This window comes from Phodopus roborovskii, unplaced genomic scaffold (genome assembly GCF_943737965.1).
Source record: "Phodopus roborovskii unplaced genomic scaffold, PHOROB, whole genome shotgun sequence".
Classification (NCBI taxonomy): Eukaryota; Metazoa; Chordata; class Mammalia; order Rodentia; family Cricetidae; genus Phodopus; species Phodopus roborovskii.
In genome coordinates, this window is record NW_026126407.1 from 38,054,482 (window position 1) to 38,076,756 (window position 22,275).

A 22,275-nucleotide genomic window follows, 5' to 3' on the forward strand; every position below is an offset into this window, starting at 1 on the left:
GACAACCAATTTTGGTTTTCTTGCTGGAATACATTGACATTCACACACAGTTTGAAGACACTGCTGTTAACATGCTGCCTTGCTGTGTGCAGTTCATTTTCCTAGTTTCATTGTGGTCCCTCTATCCTCAGCCTGTCCATCTATAGGTTGTCAGTGTAGAACTCATCTGTGTTAGTCTGTCATAGAAGAAAGTCTGATTGGCTGGAAGCACTGGAGAGAATATTAATTTGCTTCCTCTTTTACACCATCATTCCCTGTATCCAAGATTCAGATCTAGGTGTTGAAGCGTTTTCAGATTCAACTGGTTTATTTCTCAGCTTTCACACTGCTGTCTAAAATTCAGCTATTTCAGGGGCAGGGAGTGGGCGGATGTGGGAGAGTAGGCTAAGTTCTTAAGCATTAGTCTCTTTGCTTTCTATTATCGAAATTTTTTTTTGTGACCTGAACGTGGGTGTCAGTTGGTGAGGGAAATGGGAGGACAGGAGGGAGAGGGAATTGGGATTGGTATGTAAAATAAGATTGTTTTTAATTTAAATAAAAAATAATAAAAAAAGAAAACAGCTGCTGACAAAAAAAAATTGTTGTGGTTCTTTCTCTTTTCCTGTTTTCTGTCCTTTTTGTTTGTTTTTGTTTTTTTCGAGACTGGAACAAGTTCTTGTAGACCAGGCTGGCCTCGAACTCAGAGAGTTCTCTCTGCCTACCTCTGCCTCCCAAGTGCTGGGACTAAAGGTGTGCGCCACCAACACCTGGCTCTGTCATTATTATATTCTATGCCTTATTTTTTTTTTCAAGGAGAATTTCTTTAAAGTAACGTTTGATCCATGTTTCCAGTCTGCTTCTTAACATGGAACAGTTGTATACCAGTATTGATTTGTGTGGACTTGCATGCTGTGTGCCTCTGACCCACCTTATGAGATTAAAGGCTTTACTGAGCTCAGGACCTTACAGAAGAGTTTGTGAACCCCAGTCTCACTTGAATTCCATTCCTTTGCCAATATGTCTTTGGGAAAGTTAATTATTCTGGGTGTTAGAAAAGGCCATCCTTTAACTCAGATGAAGTACTAAGCTAATCATTTTTTGTTTTGTTCATTAATATTGGCTGCCTTCACCTAGAAAGTGGATGCTAATTTTAGTTATGATTTTAATATTTCTGAAGTATCTTTAGTTGCAAAGACATGAATATTTTTGAACTTTGGTGGATTTCTTATTATAGAGTATCAAGGTTAAGCTTCAAACTAGAAAACAACTAATTCTCTGATTCCTTCCAAGAGCAATTCTTGGAAGATGATTAAGCATGAGCTTCCATATTAGCATTCTTGATTTGAAAGTTATTAATTTCTATCATTTACCCAGTGCTCCAGTAAGTTTCTTAATAATTGCCACTTCCTTAAATGAGCCTAGACCATCTTTTCCATTTATAAATTGTGTTTTTATTTGATTTTAGTAAGTAGTATTTGTATTCTATATAGGATGGAGCTGTCTAAATGCTAAATGTATTAAAATTAATATAATAGCTTCTATATTTGGGCACTTCCAGGATAATCACAGTATGAAGACAGGATGTTATCAAATGATTTGTAGCTTTTTTTAATGTAGCTTGTTTTACATGTCAATCCCAGTTCCCTCACCCTCCCCTCCTCCCCTGCCCCCACCCCCAATCCCCATCCTATCCCCTTTCTGCTCCCCAGGGAGGGTGAGGCCTTCCATGGGGAGTCTTCAAAGTCTGTCATATCATTTGGAGCAGGGCCTAGGCCTTCCCCTGTGTCTAGGTTGAGAAAGTATCCCTCTTTGTACAATGGGCTCCCAAAGTCCACTTGTATACTAGGTATAAATACTGATTCACTACCAGAGAACCTATAGACTTCCAGTCCTCCTAACTAACACCGATATTCAGGGGGTCTGGACCAGTCCTATGCTGGTTTCCCAGCTATCAGACTGAGGTTCATGAGCTCCCCCTTGTTAAGGCCAGCTGTTTCTGTGTGTTTCTCCAGGCTGGTCTTGACCCCTTTGTCCATCAATCCTCCCTCTGCAACTGGATTCCAGGTGTTCAGCTCAGTGTTTTGCTGTGGGTGTCTACTTCTGTTTCCATCTGCCATTGGATGAAGGCTTTAGGATGGTACAAAAGGTAGTCATCAATCTCATTATAGAGGAAGGGCATTTAAGGTAAACTCTACTATTGCTTAGATGATTTGTAGCCTTTTTAAAAATGTGACTTCAAAGGATTGACAGGAATGTAGTTGCTTGAACAATTCTGATATATTACCTTACAAGTTTGGTACATTGAAGTTCAGTATAGGTTTCTCTGGGATAAAATCAAGGTGTCTGTGTGTGTGTGTGTGTGTGTGTGTGTGTGTGTGTGTGTGTGTGAGGAGAGGATAAGATTCTCACTCAGGCAGGTAGTCAGGTAGATGAGAGTTGTTTTCAATTTTATCTGGGTTCAGGGTAGCCTTCAGTTCCTTGCATCTGTGGGAGTGATATCCTGTGTTATTGCTAGTTTTACACAGATAGCCAATGTCAACTTTTAGAAGCCACTAGATTCCTTGGTTTGTGACTCTCTGCCTTCATTAACAGGCTGAGTCTTGATGTCAACTCTCTCCAACAGCACTGCCCTACCTCCCTTGACTGCAGTCTGGAAAGTGTTATTTCAAGGATGTATGTGGTTCAATTGGGAACTTGTAAGAATACAGCATAATCTTCCCATCTCAAGGTGAGTAAACTAAATTACACCTATAAAACCTATTTTGCCATGTTAGACTATGGGAGTAAAGGTGTGAATACAGCTTGATCCATAACTTTAAAATAAATAAATAAAATTGGCATCTTTAAAACTCAAGATAGAGGGCTAGAGAGATGGCTCAGTGGTTAAGAGTACTGGCTGATCTTCCAGCAGTCTTGAGTTAAATTCCCAGCAACTACATGGTGGTTCACAACTATCTGTAGTGAGATCTGGCGCCTTCTTCTGGCATGCAGACATACATGCCGGCAGAATGCTGTATACATAATAAATCTTAAAAACACGAGAAGCTCAGAGTAAAATTTTCCCCTAAAGTGAATGAATGCACTGTTGTTTGCTTCAATATGGTCAATGAAGATTGTATAAACACAATCAACATTAAGTATATAATTATTTTAATTGATACATACTGGTTATGGAGCATAGTGTGTGTACCAATATGTCAGAAGCAGTTCCTAATATTTTCCCTTTTCTTCCCCAATTTGACCATTTTACTTTCAGTTTAATCTCTGGTTAACATTCTGCAGAATAATGAAGATAATACTTACAAACAAACAAAAAACAACAACACTAGGCATGCTGACACACACCTTTAATTCTAGCACTTGGGAGGTAGAAGCAGGTATCTCTGAGTTCAAGACCAGCACGGTCTACAAAGCAAGTTCTACACTCTGAATTAAATTTTCTTTTAATGTATTGACAATATGTATCCTGAAAGTAATAGTCATTTTTGTACAGCAGGCAAAAAATAAATGGGGCAACTTCGTATTTTGCTATTTTTGACAAAGCTGTTTAGATTGAAAGGAGATTAAAATAGAGGCATTACATAGTACAAGAGGCAAACATCACTGTCTTTTGCTATCTCTTACCCACAAAACTTTAGCGCATGATCCTGAGACAGGCTGGCAATATCGTTTACTGTCTTTTATCATGCTCCAAAAAGCAGTGATTATCTTGGAAGAGTTTCAAAAGCAATTAAGAAAATCCCTTATGTCAAGTTGCATTTCAGACAGGACAAATTAGATGTATGGGGAAATGTCCTGATAAAGTGTTCAAGAAATAATGAATCTGTACACAATTTGTAATTGCTCCTGCAAAAAAACCCTCACAACATAAAAGGGCCTGTTAACCTTCGACTGGAAATTCAGGCATGGATCTTTTTCTCTTTCATTACAAATGCAAATGTCTTATGAAATGGAGCCCAGAGCATTTCTTAAATGTCCAAAATGTAATTCAACATTGTTTATTACATTTCTGTCTGGGTTCGTCATGGCCTCACAAAGCTGCCTTGTAAATAGTAAAATGTTCAGCCAGCAGGTCTACAGTGAAAAATGGCTGATTTGGCTGGTGAAGGCAGAGCATGTTCTGAAGGGCTGCTCCAGACCAGAATGCAGGGTCAGGGTTAACACAAATGCCACAAAAAAGATGGCAATGAATGGCAGTTCAAGAGGCATTTTAGTACTCAGGTGTCCCTGAGATGGCTGTATTGGCTCCTTTATGCATTAAAGATGGACATGTGCTCTTCAGTCTGCATAACCCTATTTTGGTAACTACAGAGCAATGCTGGCTCCACGGATTGTGGATAATGAGCCCATGGGGGCAGGAATTGGAGTGGGTATTGGAGGCTGGGGTTGCTTCTGAAGAGCTGTCATCTCTGAAGAGTGCTTTGATCACAATGCTGGGACATTTAAATGTGATACCCTTCCCTTATAGGCGCTATTTTCTCTCTGAGTAAAATGCTAATTACAACCCTTCCAGACAACTTAGATTTTAAAGTTGATTTTCTAACTTTTGAAACATGGGTATACCTATGGCTAATTTTCACCTCCATGATGAGCATTAGCAAGTAGGGAGTTACTACAGGATTATTTATAGATTGCTTTTTATTTGTGGTGTTTGAAGGTCTCTTAAATGCGAACTGCTTCCAAATAACCTTGGGTTCATTTTTCATCTTGATCCAAATCCCATGGAAACAAACCAATCATGAAGCTCTCTGAAAAGTCACTGGGAGCCCCAGGCTCAGAGCCCAGCTGTGCAGCTCGAACTATTAGGCCCCGTGCTGCTGGAAGCTTTGAGTAACTGAGCCATGGGGACTGATGCTCATTTAGGAATCAAAGTCAGGGTTTTGCTTCGTGAAAGCCTTTGCCTGAGCTGAGCAAGTGGAATAAATTCCACTCTGGAGTTCAGATTGTGTAGGCTTTATTGTTTACACAATTCCCTTTGAAATGATTTGACAAAGCAATGTCTTTCTTCTTTAAGGACTAGGAAACAGCCACAGCAGAGCCAATAGGGATGTACTTCCTGAGAGTTATTTTTACAGAACAATATCTACGTTTGTCTTCATTACGGTTCTACTCCACATTCATTGGTCCATATTCTTTCATGACAAGCTTTGCATCACCCTATTCCCTTAGGTATATATACTGACACCACAAACCTCCTCCTATTTCTCTTTGATCCGAGATGCCTTTTGACTCAGTACTCTTGCTTAAAAATACCTTTCTAAGTATTTTACTTGCATAATTCAAATTTTGTTTAATGTAGCCTGTGAGGTACTTACTATCATTGTGCCTATTATATGGGTTGAGGAACCTGGGAGACAAGGAACCTTAGTGCTGGTCAAGGCCTACAGCTGAAAAGTGGGGAAATAAGAGTTCAACCCCACGTGACCCCACTGCATCACACCTACTGCTAGTGCTAGCTTTGGAGTGAGGAGAACACCAGTTTTTGTTTTTTAAATTTAATTGAATTGGGGCTGTAGAGCTGTCTCAGCACTTAAGAGCACTGGTTGATCTTCTAAAGGTCCTGAGTTCAATTTCCAGCAGCACACAGTGGCTCACAACCATCTATAATGAGAACTGGTGCCCTCTCCTGGCCTGCAGGTGTAAATGCAGACAGAACACTACTTAATAAATCTTTACACATTTTTAATTGAATGGCTTGTGTGTGTGTGTGTGTGTGTGTGTGTGTGTGTGTGTGTGTGTGTGTGGATGTATGAGTGCATGAATGCGCATTGAGGGCGCCACAGTGCTCATGAGCAGGTCAGAAGACAACTTGTGGGAGTTGGATCTCCCCTTCCATTGTGTGGAAATGAGATCTCAAACTCAGGTCATCAGGGTTGGTAGCAAGTGCCTTTTATCCACTGAGCCATCTGACTGGCTGGAATACTAGTTTTGGGGTTTGGGAGACTTGGTTTTGGATGCAGATGCTGAGACATAAGCAGCAAGAACATCTGATCTTAGGTAAGATGAGCAACTTCTCAGTGATTTCCTCAGTTATGAAACAGTGAGACATCTTCGAAGGAAAAAAAAAAAGAGGGCCATAAACATTGCTGTTGTTTAGATATTCAATGTCCTTTAAACACTGGATGTCAAAGGTTTGCTTCCCAGCCTGTGGTATGAGCCTTTAAGAGAGGAGGCTTAGAAATAAAGACACAGGGGTGTGGTGGTCCATTTGGATTACAAACTTCACACTGTTTACAACCATTTAAGAAACAAACCTTTGGGCAAGTCTGTTGGGTGATTCCAGGGGAGGTCAACTAGCGGGGAAGACCCACCCTTAGTGTGGAGCATCATTTGTTATAGTAACAGAAAATCAACTATCATGGTCTATAGCAGATTTTTGATGAAGTTCAAGGTGCTCATCTTCAGTGTTCTCACCTAACTCTGTAATTTGTAGTGAAATCAGATGGTTAAAAGTGGTTTGCTATGTTGTCTCGTCCAGAACTCATGTCAGGAATCTTGGCTTTTAGGGATGGTGGATTTCCCAGTTCTCCAAGCCACTCAGGATGTATCTTTTCCAAAACTTCACAAAAACACACCTTCTTTGGCTATACACACTTCTAACCAGAGTTCCCCTCTTTCACATTCAGGAGCTCATTAATGTGAGCTGCCTCAGAAATGTTTTTAATAAAGAAGTATAGCAGCAACCACTTGTTGTGTGTTCCTGTCACCCCAGGAAGAGTAGGTGGGCTGGGTTGGTGCTCCAAGATGGACAATGCCACACAACGAATGGACACCCAACAAATGCATCTGAAACAGTCAGACTCTGTCCCTGCCCACTGGACCAGCTGTTGACAACTGCCTACCTTATGGTGGGAAACTCCCTTCCCCAGCTGGTTCTTTTCTGGGTCCCACACAGTCTATTCATTTTCCAGTGGCAAATATAACAGCAGATGGCACCGTGAAGGACTGGGTTACAGGGTAGACATGATGCCTTACATATTTCTAGAGGTGGAAGGGACAGTATGATCTTTCCTGTTATACTTAGCACAGTAGCAATTAGAATGGCAAGCTCTCATCAGGTTTCAACTGAGCGTGTCTGATTGTGATGAGAAGGATGTAAAGTTTGTCAGGTTGGACACTCACATTATGTTCATGACCAGTTTAGATGAATCTTTCTCTATACCCATGTTCCTTCAATGTTTCTTAATCTGGGGATGTTGAGTCACAGACATCTAATGATTATTTACTATATGCAATTTTCTTTGGGCATAGGAATATCAAGGAAAACAAAATGTGTCCCTTGTCTTCAGGATCTTGAATCTAATACAAGGTAAATATAGAACATGTACAAATGATATATATATATATATATGTATATATATGTTATATATATTCATATATATGTATAATTTATTTAAACAATAAGCTACTATTTGGAAAACTTCCAGAGATTGTTTGTATACAAATTAAATATTGATGCATAGCTTTTTTAAACATGGTGGAAATGATATGCACATATTTTGTGTTCTTTGATGTATTTCTTTGGACACTGTGATTTTTATTTCATTTGTTCTGATATTTTTAGTAGGTTTCTGGTATCTTATTAAACAGAAACTAGTTATCTTCTTTTTTTTATTGCCTTATTGCTGTTTTTTGAGACAGGGTCTTCCATAGCTCAGCCTTGAAGTCGATATGTGGGCAAAGGTGACCAACCAAACTACTCCTTCTGCCACCTCCTGAGTGTTGGGATTGCAGATGAAAGCCTCCACTCCTTGATTTGCCTTATTGTTTTAGCTCTAACCTAGCACATCGAACTTGTTTACCTCACCAGCCTAGAATTTCAATTAATTTTAATTGATCAAACACTGCTCTTGAGCCAGGTGGTGGTGGTGCCTTTAATTACATGCCTTTAATCCCAGCACTCAGGGAGGCAGAGGCTGGTAGATCTATATGAGTTTGAGGCCAGCTTGGTCTACAGATCGAGTTCCAGGACAGGCTCCAAAGCTACACAGAGAAACACTACCTCGACAAAAACCAATAAACAAACAAACAAACAAATAAATAAATACACCCCCCCCCCAAAAAAAACCTGCTCTTGAATCTGGTGGTGGTGGCACACACTTTTAATACCAGCACTAGGGAGGCGAGGCTGGCTGATTTCTGTGAGTTTGAGACCAGTCTGGTCTACAGGGCTCATTCATGGAGGTGGGAGGCAGAGACAGGAGACCTCCATAGATGCAAACCAGCCAGACTTCCAACAATAATTGGGGGAAGTAGACACAAAGTCCTACCTCTAACCACGAAGTTATTAGTAACTGAAACTTGATGGCAAAGGGAAAATCAGCTTTCTCCAATGAAGTGTCACTGGGTATGTCCACGCTCTAGGGCATGCCCTGTGCCTAGGAGCAATTGGCCTACATATGAGCTCCACAATTTTCTTCCTGGGGCTTTTTGTTTAGTTTTGGTGTTCTTTTTGTCTTATCGTTTTTTTGTTTGTTTTGTTTTTAAGTTTGTTTGTTTGGTTTTTTTTGACAGTTTCTCTGTGTAGCTTTAGCTGTCCAAGAACTCACTCTGTAGACCAAGCTGGTCTTGAACTCATAGAGATCCGCCTGCCTCTGCTTCCCGAGTGTTGAGATTAAAGGTGTACATCATCACCACCCAGCATCACTCCCTCTTTCTATGAAGAAAGGTAATGAATTTTCATGAGCAAGCCTATCTGAACTCCTGTGATAGTAGCCATTTGGCCTGGAGAGACAGTTCTGTACATCAAGGTCTTCTTAGATTTACTAACCATATGCAGTTATCCAGTAGTTTATGTTTGGAGCATTTGGGTCTGGGTACATCTCAGTAAGATGTACCCATTTGGTATTTTTTTCTTTTTTTTGAAACCTAAAATTATTTTAAATAAAAATATTTTTCCCTGATGTTATTGTAAACTATTTGAAACTGAGTTTCTTTCATCTGAAACTCAAAAGTGTCTTCATTAAGGAAATGTACTTCTCCAGAAGTTTTTTTCAAGATTCTGCAGAAATTTTAACCACTGTATGAGGCTTATTATCCTCAATTACTGATCTAGAAATTAAGTCTTAGGATGTTTAAATAACTTAAGTAAGATCATCTAATAAATCATAGAGTCGGGATTTGATTCCATGCCTGACTGCCTTCAAAATATTATTAATAAGATAAAAAAATCAGGCAACTTGATAAGTAATCCCTCTTACTTTGTGTGTATTTATGTATATGTGTGTATGTATATACATGTATATATGTGTGTGTGTGTGTATGTCACAACACACTTGTGAGGTTAGACAAGCTGTAGGAATTGGTGTCTTCTCTTACCACATGAGTCTTGGTAGCAAAGTTCCTTTACCTTTAAAACTTTTATTTTTTTTCCCTTCATATATGTCTATTCACCATGTGGGTGGTTGATATCTGAGAAGGCCAGAAGAGGGCATTGGTCCCCTTGGGACTGGAGTTACAGATGGCTGTGAAGGCCAGAAGAGGGCATTGGTCCCTTTGGGACTGGAGTTACAGATGGCTGTGAATACAGATCCTCTGGATTCACAGTCTTGCCGCTGAGCCTTCTTTCCAGCACCTTAATCATATTTTTCAAAACCCTCCCTGAATTCATAAAGGACTAGAAGCAGAACACTCAAAAGTGAGCTTTAGGTAAGGTGAAATGATGGTGAAGCATTAGAAACCATTTCAGTGTTTACGTCTCATAAGCATACAGAAGAACTCTATAATTATACAATGCAGAAGGCTATGCCAATTAGCCTCCATTTGGACTTTTAGAAATAATTAACACTTGACAGACAGTGTGATCAAATAAACTAGATAACAGGCATTTTTCCAATGGGATATACACTAGGCTTAAGCCTTTGATGAACTGTTTTTCCATAGTGAAATGGTTTAAGGGAAAGCAAACAGTAGGTCATGTTAAAATATCCATTAACTAAACATCCTGAAAGGGTGTAAAATGCCTCCAGCTGCCAAGAAACAATTAGGCTGCAAATATGCCTTTGGTTACCTAGCCACACATTCCCTAAACATTTAGTTCTAATTAATTTTCTTCATTACACAACAATGCCTCTCCTAATTACACTAGAGAAATTCTATAAACCTACTAGCTATTCAAAGTCTTTATTGCACAAATTATTCTGGAAGGTCCCGATTATGAACAAATCCTCACTCTCTAATTTATACATACCTCCTCTCAGTGGATACAAACTACTTAGTAAACCCTGACAGCCAGGCAAACTACTCTGTTATGTGACCATATTTCAAATTAATGATTTTGGTGAGATGGAACATCAAGGATGAATAATTTAAAACACATCAAGGTAAAGGTGGAAAGTACAACTTAGGAAGCATGTAGCATCTAAATTCCTACATGTGTCACCAAGGCTTGTGATTCTCGAGTCAGCCACAGAAGTTGACTCAGTGAAGCAGAGCTCTGGAGCCTTCACCAACTCATGAATGCAGAGGGCAGAAGAGGCTATCTTCAGGCACCAGATACAACATCAAATGTGTGATCACACCGAGGTCTGAGCAGAATGGAGGACCATGCATTATCAGAGCCCCAGTGAAGGGATGCGATGTGAGGTGGTCACAGTCAACACTGCAGTTGGCAGCGTTGGGAGAAATAAGACTCCCCGAGTCTCAGACAAGAGTTGTGCATGGAACATACTGTCTATCTACAGACAGATGTGGTCACTTTATCAGACTTCATTAGCTGAGTCTGTTTCTTTGTGCTGGGCAAAAAGAAAAAGTTTGATCCCCTGTTGAGCCATGTCTGGTTTCCTTCCCCAGGCACATACTAGTTTCTGATCTTAGATACCAGGGATTTGGCAAAGCAAACACACCCATAATTTTTTTTTTAAAAAACAAATTCTTATTGTTGATTCTTTGGGAGTTTCTCCCTCATTTCCCAGTACCTCTATATGTGCCCTTTACTCTTGTAGCACTCACCCAAAGGAAAATTTAAAAAAGGAATAATAGAAATAAAATATAAAGTAAGTAAAATACTTATAAACATATTAGTTAAAAGCAAACAAATGAAAAAAGAAAACAAAAACAAATGAGCAAGCAACAACAACAAAATACAATTTGCTCCTCTGTCCTCCCCACCTCTCCGTGGCCTCTTCATTAGTCTTAGTGGCATTGGGAGTTGCTGTGGATCACGCACGCAGTGTACCCTTTTGTCCTAACAGCTTCACTTGAAAATGTTCATTGTGTAATGTGTTGTTGGTCAGGCTCAAGGCCTCTGCTATATCATCAATGAGGAACCGTCACTGAAACTCCTGGACATCCTGCTGTTGCCTGAGCCATGGGGATCCTACAACTGTCCCTTCAGGAGCTCTAGCAGGTCACAGATGGGATAGATGGTGGGGAGTCCTGAATCAAAGCCCTGGACGTGTGCCTGGTTGGGAACTGAGTTGGTCTGACCAGCTGCTGGGGACTGCCCCCTTAAGATGAGGGTTGGAGACAGATCTCCCAAGTTCTAGGGTGTTGGTGTGTGTGTGTGTGTGTGTGTGTGTGTGTGTGTGTGTGTGTGTGAGAGAGAGTAGTACTAGTAGTAGTAGTAGTAGTGAGCTCTCTTCTGAGGGGTGGGACCATCTCTCCTGTGCCAGGATCATTGGGGTCAGTTATCTTAGAGCAGTAAGGACTGGGGTCAGCTCTCTAGTGGGGAGAGGGCATGGGGAGTGGCTTTCCCTGGGCCAGTCAGGGGCGGGTCCAGCTAGGCATGGCCTTGTACTTCAACACATGGTTCAGTATGTGGTTCACACGGGCACCTGTGGTAACATGAGCAATAGACACCCCAGTTGCAACAGGACCACAGACCCAGGCCTTAGCTTGGGCCTGGATGTCACCACAGCCCAGGGTGGCAGTATAGGCCACCCCAATCTGAATGGCCTCAGCAGCAGTATGACCCTTGGGGAAAAACGTGGCCTCAGGAGTTGGCCTAGACCCTAGACATTTGCTCAGACTTCAGTAGTAACAGGAGCCATGGACATCAATGTGTGTCCTGGTACTGTAAGGCAGTGAATCCAGACATGGAACTTGTCAGCAACTTGGGCCCAGATAAAACCATGGCCCCGGAGTGACAGCACAGACCGCTCAGATGAGCATGGCCTCAGCAGTGGCATGTCTCTTGGACTCCAACATGGCCACAGGTGGTAGCCCAGAACCCTCCTTGTGGCCTTTGGTGGTAATACGTGCCATGGACATCAACACAGACCCCAGCTGCAGTAGGACCATAAACCCAGATATGGTCCTGGGCAGGAGCCAGGCCCCCACATAATTAATTCCTAAAATTAGAAGCCAACTGATGGAAGCTGGGGAAATAGGACAGTCAGTAAAAGGCTTGTTTTGCAAGCAGGAGAACTGGAGTTCAGATACCCATGTTAAAATCTGAGTGTGGTAGCCAGGATGGGTAATACCAGGCCTGGGGAGATAGAGATAGGATTCCTGGGGGCTTGCTGGTTACACAGTCTAGCCAATTAGCAAGCTCTAGGTTTAATGAGCAACTCTGCTTCAAAGAATAAAAGGGGGAGGAGTGATTGAAAAAGACATGTGCAAGTGTCAACCTCTAGATTTTTTACACAAACTTTCACACAAACACACCACCCTCTACCTGGTGGTTGGAATATTAGCAGCCTCACTTTCTATGTCTATATCCTATAACCAAGCATTTTGGCCTAAGTTAGTTATTTTTCGCATAGCTCTGAACATATACTTGACAAAAAGGTTTATTTTGGCTTAGCTTGAGAAGATAAAGTTCACCATGATATAGTTCAGCATGGTAGTAGGAGCAGGAGGCAGCTGGTCACATGACACCTGCATCCAGAGAGTGATGGATGCTCATGCTCAAATGCCTTTACCCCTTTTATTCACTATGGAATCTCAGTCCCTTGAATGTTGCTGCTCACATGCAGGGTGTGATGAAGGAGTCCTCTTCTTACCCTTTTTTATTTTAATTATTATTTTTAGAACTTCATACTTGAGTACTGTATTTGCATTATGTTTACCCTACTTCCTCCTCCATCTTCCCCTACTCCTCCTGTACTCTCCACGATGCCATCTCAAATTCACCACCTCTTTTTCTTTAATTATTGTTATATTCATCCCCCTCCTCAATTCTTTTTGTTCTTTGTGGTTATGTGTGTGTGTGTGTGTGTGTGTGTGTGTGTGTATGTGTTGGAGGCAGGTGTGAATGTACAAGTCAGCAGAGGATGTAAGGAGTAGTCCTCTATTATTATTCAAATTAGTTTTTGAGACAGGGTCCATCACTGATCTTAGGTTGAGCTCCTTGGATCTGCTTGTTTCTGCCCACCAATTCAAAGTTACAGGCACATAAAACCATCCTCAGCTTTTCATTTGAATGCTAAGGATTTGAACTCAGATCTTGCTTTCGTTGCTCTCATTTGTGAGTATGAGATTTTTTTTTTGGCCAGTGATGTTAGGAAAAAAAGAAACAATGCAGGGATTGACTACTCACAGCGTGGTCTACAAATTAGCAGCATCAATATGACATGGGGTACTACAGTTCCTAAATTTACAATTTACAGTTTTTCAAGCTCCTCACAAAATTCAAATTCTCACTGAAGTTGAGCAGCATGAGTCTGGAGCAGTGGTCCTTGAGTTTCAGGGTGCATCTCACTACTGAGGAAAAGCACCTACCTCTGGAGTCTCTGTGGGAGGCCGAGAATTTGCATTGCATAGAAGTATTTCAGGGCCTTCAGAGACAAAACCTCTTGACTTCTGACATCAACTCTAGGATTTTGGAGTTTTGGAGATTTGATTGATGATAGCCAAAGATGTTATGAGAGTTGTTTCAGAAAGTTCAGGCTCATGCAGTTTTTAAAAAGGTGATATCAGAAATCCAACATATTAAAGGATAGCAAGTCAATTCAATTTTCAAGAAAGGCTGCTAGATACTGCAGAGTCCTGGCCCTACCACAACTACCAGGAGAATGCCAGCATATACGAAATCAGTGGTTTCTGGAAGAGATTAAGCGATCTGAATTTTTAATAAACACCCAGATGTTTCTCAGACAGGCGACTGATGGATGGATCCTGAGCAACATCGCTTTAAATGAACATTCTAGAGAAAGAGCAGGGTGTGCACCCTGTCAGCAAGGCAATGTCAGTGCTCTGCCCATGAAGCAGTAGCAAATGCAGCTCACAATTTAGCAACTGAAGCACTTTTTAGAAAATTGGTCAGCTGGGTCCTTCTCTTACTGATGCCCCAGCAGACCCTATAAGCCTCCCCTCCCCCACTTTCTTAATTATGTCTGTCCAGCAGTGCGCTCTCCAGCCACTGCACTCTTTAATCTATTTATGTATCTTGCAACTTCAATTAACCAGGTGCAGCCATCCATCTGGATATTATGAGGACAAGCTGCTCATTTGTGAGTGAAGCAAGGGGTCCCTGGACACTAAACACACTAGCAAGGAGCTCTTGTGAGGTAACACTGACCCCGATCTTTGGAAACCTGAGTGAGAACAGAGGGACTGACCTGTTTTCATAAAAGAATGCAATGCTCTTTGGTGGTGGGGAGAGAACATGGACTGAAGGCAACTCCTTGGTACTCATGTGACTTCCCAAGCCAGCTCTCAGCTCAGTATCTCCAGCTTAAAAACAAAAATGGCTTTCTTCCTCTCCATCCAAGGGAACTTAGAAGACCCTGTGAGATGAATGACACAAAGCACTTTAGAAACTGCTGAGAAATGTTTTTTATTAATTTTGGGTAGCTTTTCTTTGGTTTATATAAATATATGAGGGAATGTGTTCACATTTAATGCATGCCTGATATTTTGCAATTAGTATTTTTTTCTTTTAGTAAGAATAATATACACATTGATTAATGATGGCTTTAATATTTTTAAAAGGTTTATTTATTTTATGTGTATGAGTGTTTTGCCTGCATATATGTATGTGAATGCCTCATACCCTCAGAATTCAGAAGAGGGCATAAAACATTCTGGAACTGGAGTTACAGATGGTTGTGAGCCATCAATGTGCATGCTGGGAATTGAACTTTGTCCTCTGCAAGCACAATAATTGCTTTTAACCACTGAGCACAAGGTTTTATTGCAGATGGTTGTGAGCCACCATGTGGTTGCTGGGACTTGAACTCAGGACTTCTGGAAGAACAGCCAGTGTTCTTAATCTCTGAGCCATCTCTCTAGTCCCTAAACTGTATCCTTAAAAGAAGAAAAAAGTTAGTATCTTCTGATTCAAATTCTTACTAGTGGCGACAATTTAGGGAGTTGCTCTCCAGATTATAGCGTATGAGTTAGCAGGAAACATACACCCATGACCTTGAATGCAAATCTGTATCCAACTGTGCTGGCTACTTTTATATCAACTTGACACACAAACGAGAGGTATCTGAAAGGAGGGAAACTTAATTGAGAAAATGCCTTCCTAAAATCCACCTATGAGGCACTTTCATAATTAGTGATTGATGGGGGAGGGTCCAGCCCTTGTGGGTGCTTCTATCCCTGGCCTGGTGGTCCTGGGTTCTATAAGAAAGCAGATTGAGCAAGCCATGGGGAGCAAGTCAGTAAGCAGCTCTGGATCATAACCTCCACATCACCTCCTGCCTCAGGTTCTGCCCTGTTTGAGTGTTTGTCCTGGCTTCCTTCAATGATAAACAGCAATATGGAAGTGCAAGCCAAATAAACCCTTTCCTCCCCAAACTTGGTCACGGTGTTTCTTCACAGCAATAGAAGACTTAACTAAGCCACCAGCACTGTGCTGAGCAAAATCTCTCTCCTCCAGGTTCTTTTAACTTTCAAAAGCTTTCTAACTACCTCGGGAGTTTAAGATCAAGCTGAGGAGACCAAATAGACCCTATAAGGCACTTCGTGAATAATTACTGAGCAAAACAAACTGTAAATGTAAAATTGCACCATCTGAAGTTCCCAGGTACTCATGTGACTCTCCCAGGTGAGATTGAAGTCGACTCCCTAAAAGGGGAAATTGGGATTTAAATCCCAAATGCTGAGAAAAAACTGCTTTATCACTTCAACTCTTTCACAACCAGCTGGAGCCTAACCTCCTTACTTGAGTTCAAGCACAGATGGAGAAAAACATAGACCTCCCTGTCGTCACTGTGTAGTTACATAAACCGAGACCTTGCCAATGGCTTTGTGTAATTACATAAATTTTGAAAGTACTGTCTCAGAGTGGGAGCAGTGCAGCATTCGTGGAAGAATTACCTTCGAAGCCTGTACAATGCACATGCTAATAATGACCTTACTTTTTCTGAGTGCAGGGGAAGCATGCCAACATGCTGTAGCTGCCTTGACTTGCCCAGGCAGCAAAGCTGTCCCAGAACACAAAGGAAGTGGGGGATGACTCACCAAAATGTGTGTTGGGTGTGTGTGTGTGTGAAGTATGTATCAATGCACACATGTGTACATGCTCCACCCCTCGCCCAATGTTGAGTATCTTTCTCTATCTCTCTCTGCCTTATTTTTTGAGGTAGAATCTCTCACTGAACCTGGGGTTCATTGAGTATTTATACTGGCTGGCCACTGAGTCCCAGGGATCTACCTATTTACATTCCTCAACCACTGGTGTGTGCCACCACACCCAACTTCTAATATGGGTGTTGGGGATCTGAATTGAGGTACCAGTGCCTACATAGCTTTACCCAATGAGCCATCTACCTAACCTCTGATAAAACAATACTTTATAAGTGTATATCATTATATGTAGTACTGGGTTATATAAGAACTTTTCACGCAAGCATACAATGTACAGTTTCCCACTGTGTTGATGTTATAGCTCACAAATAAAGTCACTGGTGACATACGGTCCTTAAAGATTTCCAATAAGATTTCTGAATGGCTTTTCCTGGTTCTTGCCTAATAACTGAGAAATGGCATTCCCAGTATAGAACTTGTCCTATTTCCCTTTCTTTGGGCCACTCCTGTCTCCATTTCATAGGATAGATGAAAGCAATGGCAATGATCTTAACCCTTGCAATTCATTAATTATTAATATATCTGTATATATTAAGATGAAGGTGGTGATTGAGTCCCAAGTACTGTTTTCCATGGCATTTACCCTGTAGAAACTCTTGGAGAATACATAGGTAGAAAGAAATAAGCATATAATAGTAAAGATGAGAATCACTTACATAGGTCTAGACTTAAACTCAGTGTGAAGGACAACTGTCATTTAAAAACATAAGGCAGCTAGCTGAGGTCACACAAGGTAGTTCAAGGAACCCTGCACTTCAACATGTTACCTAGTGTTTAGTCACTAATGAGATTGTCACCTAGAGAGACTGATTATAGTCTGATGCATGACAATTTTTACATTCATCAGTGAACACTGTGCCTATTTTTCTGAAGCCCATCATTTTCTGGCTTTGATTCAATGCCTATTGTTTCCACATTACCTCTTCTTCCCTTTGTTTTTAAATCAATGAAGAGTTCATATTGGTATAGGCAGTGTTCAGTGTCTAGTTTCTCTTTTCAAGCTGAACAGAGAGCTATTTACTGTGTGCTCCTGGGGTCAAACAAATCAATAAAAGAGGCCAACACAAGCCCGCCCTTGAGCAGGCTCAGGTTCACTGTGTGCATATTGTGACGGGAGCTCTTGACCTTAGCATCTCAAGGGAAAGAGACAGACCCCAATAATATCTGCTCTTTGGATAACAGGTAAAGAGAAACTGGACTAAAAAGTAACTGTAGGTCCTTACTAGGCTTTCCCATGCCAGTTCACAGATGAGCATCAAATTAACCAGAAATCTGACTCAGGTTAGGTCAGAGAAACTCTGATGTTTTCACAGAAGTAAATTTTAGAGTGACTTTGGGTCATTTTAGAGAACACTGAAGCATCTTTACTTCCTAATGGAAATTCTTTTTCTGTGATTGTTAGAGACAAAAATCTTCATGGTCCCATTACTTGTCTCCAAGTATCATGAATAAACACTGTAGGGAATTTTTTCATCATTTTTTTTTTCTGATTGAAACTAATGCAAGCATAAGGGGGATAAGAGTGATATTTAGGATTGACTGATTCATGTGTATTTTGGATATTTGCTTTTAATATATTTTTTTTTATTTTTAACAATGTCATACACATACAAAATGTATCTTGACCATATCCACTGCCAATTCTACTTTCTCATGCCCTACAGTGCTTACAGAATAATGTCCCTCTCACCTTCAGGACCTCTTCTTTTTCTTTCGAAATAGCCCAGAGTCCAATCAATGTTGTCTGCATGACCTTAGGCAATGTACCAGCAGCTACACTCCCAAAGAAATATGACTCCCCCCAGAAGTCATCAAGTAGCCAGATGTGGAACCCCATGGGCCCCTCCCATCCATTGCAGGATTATTGACTGCTTTGATTTTGCTGAGGTCTTGTGCAGGTAACCAGAGCCTCAGTGAGATCAGCAGTGCAGCAGCCATGCCTTGTCAAGAAGACAGCATTTCACAGCACTCCTCCCATCCTCTAGCACTTATGGATTTTTCTTTTGTTTTGCTTTTTTGAGACAGGGTTCCTCTGTGAAACAGTTCTGGCTGTTCTGGAACTCACTTTGTAGAGCAGACAGGCCTTGGATGTACAGGGATCCACTTCTTACATTCTTTTTACCCCCTAGTCTGCAGTGTTCCCTGTGCCTGGTGGAGTTCATATGGATATGCTTTTGCATATTTTTATTACACTATCCACCTTTAATTGGTTAATCAAAAGAAATGATTTCTTAATTTAATTACACGTCAATTTCCTACTTGCATGAAAGTTACTATGATCATATTCCCCATCCCACCACTCTTGTGAGAGGCCAGGCAACAGCAGGCAAGAATAACGTCATTTTAGTCATTTTAAGCTAGAGACCATCTTGAGAAGCTGCTGACAGGACGCTGAACCCAGTTCTTGGGAAAAGAACACAAACAGCTAAAAGTCACTCCAGGACTCCCACATCCTGCTGAATTAGCCTGACACTGAGGAAACAGACATCTTATCATGGTCACCAGATATCCCAATAGGACACCAGATGCTCTCAGGGAAATTTCCAAACGCTTACTTTACCCCAGTGCTAATGGATCCAGGAAGCATCCCCGCCCTCCCCCCCGACCAATCAGAAGATGTCAAGGCTTGTATTACCCTAAGCTTCTGTTTTCCCTTTATAAGACCACTCCCCTGCTCATTCAGGCCACTCCACCCTCCTCTCACCTGCTGCTGCCTGGGTGGTACTTTGCGTCCCTCCTCCTGGGCATAACACCTGTTGACTCCTTATTCCCTACAAGGTCCCCTTCTACTTTCAAGTCTTTACACCTTTTTTCAAGCGTGTTGTGGTGATATCTTTCTTGCACAAATAAAACCTGTCCAGAGGTCAGAGAATGGAGCTTGCCACTAGCTAGCCATAGAGGTCTGGAGGTCTGTATAGATAGACAGGAGGTGACGTAGCTGGGCAGAAACAGGAAATCCCACTCTCCTCTGCGGAGACACTGAGGAGGTAAGGTGTGCCATGGCTTGCTCCTTCTCTCTGGTCTCTCAGCATGTCCCTCCATATCTGACTCCAGCTTTTTATTATCTAGATCAATTAAGAACTCCATTTACAGTGTGTGCAAGTTGTGTGCAAGCCGTCACAGCTGTTGCTTGTTGGTGATGGCAATGGCTGTGTCATATTCAGAAGACTTCATTTTGCAGAGTTCCTCCCTGTGCTGGAGCTCTTGGGTCCTTTCTGCTGCCTCTAATGACATGTCACTTTGGCATCAGAGTGGGGCACATAGGTGACTCGTTTGGGGCGGGGCACTCAGCAGTCAGTTATTCTAGGCACTTTGGTGACTGACGTTTCTGTTTGCTTTGATGTCACCCATTGCCCAAAGAGGCTGGGACAGTTATTCAGATTGCTATATAACCATCTCTCAGGCAGGGTAAAGTCAGAATAAGGTGAGAACTATTAGGATACTCCCAGCTTGAGAACAGTATCTTTTCAGCCCTACCCATGGCACAGGTGCAAGGATGTACCAGGCCCAAACTTGGCTATGTGGACCATTCTGCTCCACAAAAACTGCTGGAAATTTACTGGAAGAAATTGAAGCCCCCCCCCAAAAAATTCTAGTCTCTATCCTTTCAACATGCAGAGAGGGCATTTACAGGCAGAAACAGACCTTCCAGAAGCTGGCCTTTCAGACCTGCTGGCACAGAACACACAGCCCTGGTTAGGTGCTTTTTCAGTTTAGAAGGTGAGGTGGACAGATTTGAGCCTGAGGGATTCCATAACCAGTGTGATCCATCCCGAAGGATCCCAAAATCTTTCTTCGGCACTTAAGGTACAAAACATATGTTTAAACAACCATGCCTCTTCCTTTTGTTCTTATTTCCATCTGAAGTAAACATTATGTTTCTGAACCCAGGATTTAGTGCATAGATTCTGAGTGACTTCTGCAAGTTTTCAAGCTGTTTTTCTTATGGTCTTTTAGTAATTTTAGCACATATATGTGTGTATACAATTATATGTAAATATACAAATGTACATGCACAAGCATATGTCTCTTGCAGTCTGTTTACATCTTTCTTTCCTCCTTTTAAACTTTACTTGTGTTCTTGTAGCCTGGGCTGGCCTTGAACTGCCTCTCCTGGGCTAGTTGAGAAGGCTTATCAGATAATGGCATGCACTCCTCTTCTGCAACTTCTGATCCTTCTGTCTCCACTTTCCAAGTGCAGGACTACAGGCATTGCCACTGTGCCTGATTCATTACGCTTTCTATTTGGTGGGCCTTTTCACCTTGAAAGGTTTATTTATTTTATTCTATATTTATTTATTTAAAAGGCTTTCTCTCTATAGTCCTGACTGTCCTGGAACTTGCTCTGTAGATCAGGCTGGCCTCAAACTCACAACTCAAACTGCTTGCCTTTGCCTCCCAAATGGTGGGATTAAAGGCATGTGTTACCACCACCCGGCTGAAAACTTTTTTTTATTCTTTGAAAATTTTATATGCTCTTATAGTGTATATTGATCATTTTCATCCATTGCCACCTCCTTAAACTTCCTAGTGCCCTCCACCCCAGCTCCTCCCAGATTTATGTCCAGTTAGTGTTGCCTATATGAGGGTGGGGTTTCAGATGACTAATACCAGTTATGTGATGTTCAGAACTCAGCATTTCACAACCCTCCCCCACATCCAATGGCTCTAATATTCTTTCTTCTCCCTCTTTCATAGATTTCCCTGTGCTCTGAATAGTCAGGATTGGTATAGATGACCCATCCACCCAATTATTTAGAGTTGGTATTTTGACCAGTCTCCATGTTAACCATTACTCTGTGCAAAAAGAGGCTCTTCTGAGAACAGCTTAAATATATGGCTATAAACATAAATATATACCAATAGTTTGTTGGTATGACCATTTAGAAAAACAACATTAGAGTCTACCCTTGGGGCCTATGGGTCTTTAACCAGGTTTTTAGTACTAGATATCAATTCCCTTCTATGGAGCAGGCCTTATATCCAACCAGAAAATCATTGGTTATTCCCACAATTTTCATGCCACCATGTAACATGAATTATCAAGCATCAGTTAAGACCACTGAGTCTTTCCTCCCCAGCAGCCTGCACTGAACCTTCTAGCACAATGTATGCTAGCCTGCAGGGAGAGTTTAAGGTTTATTTTTCTGTCCTGTAACCAAACTAAATTAATAGCTATTACCTTAGCTATAGCTATTACCTTAAGCAATAGGAAATTACCATCTACTCATAGGAGGCAACTAAACTGACATAGTCTGTGTTGTTTTGGGTACCTCTGGGATCTTCCTGACCAATACCTTGTAGGTAATTTGTGCCTAGCATTGATATTTTCATTTAATAACCCATGTATCCTGGGGCAGCATTATCTACCATGTGTGGTGCCTTAAAGTTTTTCATGTATCTTTAGCTTTGGCTAACTCACCCTCTGCCCACCCCTTTTCCGAAGTCACCATTCCTACTTAATCTCTCTTTTCATGTCACCTGTATTCTTTTGTGTCATTACTAAATTTCTGGATTCATCGAAAAGAATGAGTTTTAATCCTCCTCCTCAACCTGGTTAATATGGAAATAATGTAATTAATAAATCACTTTGCTATTAGTGACTGCATAACCAAGCATGTACCTCATTTTTCAAATATTGTTTTTTTTTTTTTTTTTTTGAGGTACTTTTCAATATCTTCTGTAAAAAAGATACCTTGGAAGTTACAATGATCTTGTGCTTGGTAATTTTGATGGTCGCAACCCCTGTAACCAGGATTTCCCTCTTGCCTGTTCATTTTCACTCTGCCCTAAAGGAATCACTTGAACTTGGCACCA